The sequence below is a fragment of the Varroa destructor genome, unplaced genomic scaffold (assembly GCF_002443255.2).
Source record: "Varroa destructor unplaced genomic scaffold, Vdes_3.0 BEIS01000004.1, whole genome shotgun sequence".
NCBI classification, from domain to species: Eukaryota; Metazoa; Arthropoda; class Arachnida; order Mesostigmata; family Varroidae; genus Varroa; species Varroa destructor.
The window spans coordinates 32,433,560-32,434,419 of record NW_019211457.1 but is presented as its reverse complement, the minus strand read 5'-3'; positions in this window follow the sequence as shown (position 1 = coordinate 32,434,419).

Sequence of the window (860 nt, the reverse complement as noted above, 5' to 3'; positions counted from 1 at the left end):
ATATGTTCTATACATCCTCTTTGCCGCTTGTACAGAACGCACATATTTCATGCGTAGTTCCCCCTTTTTCCTTGTCGATTACGGGCTACTCATTCGGTTCCTCTTTCTACGTTAGCCTCCTTCCTGTGGGAAATATTTCCCATGCGGAGCGCATGTTCCAGCGCATTTTACGCCAATAAGAGTGGCACACGCCTTAGTAACAATAACAGTCTTTCTCTAATTGTCGTTCTCGGCATACGATGCTTGTACAAGGCGCTGTACAATAACAGTAGAACGAAAAGTGGTTTTTGGGTCCTGCAACACGTAGCAATGACGGAGCGTCACCGTCGACGCAGTACGAGTCTACAATGAGCTCAGCGGACGACGCCAGACGGTTGTGCGCGCACAAGGTTGATCCCGCGCGTCAGCGGTCAAAGCCCGCGGTCGATGAACTGCATCGTTTCGCTTGTTATTCCGCTAGTGGAACAACGTCCGCACCACTTCTGGGTTACTGTGACTATGTGATCAGCTGTTGGCAGAGCTGCTTCGCGCCGTCGTCGTCTGGCCCATCCATCTATTATATTATTGAAAGTAGCGAAACACCAGGAACGGCAACGCGAGTAACAGTAGTAATAGTGTATAACACAAGTAGTGGCAATGGCGGAAATAGCGGACGACGAAGGAGAAATATCAGCAGGCCCGCCGCAGCGTTCTTTCATTTCGGATATATTAGCGGAGTTTTGCGCATCTATGGTGTCAGTGATAGTCGATTTGCGCATACAGGATGATGGAGTTGGGACATAAAATGGCGGCCCGGTAACTCAGGCCAGGATGTGGAAAGCGCAGGAGAAAGGAGGAAGGGAAAGACAATATTTTAGGAA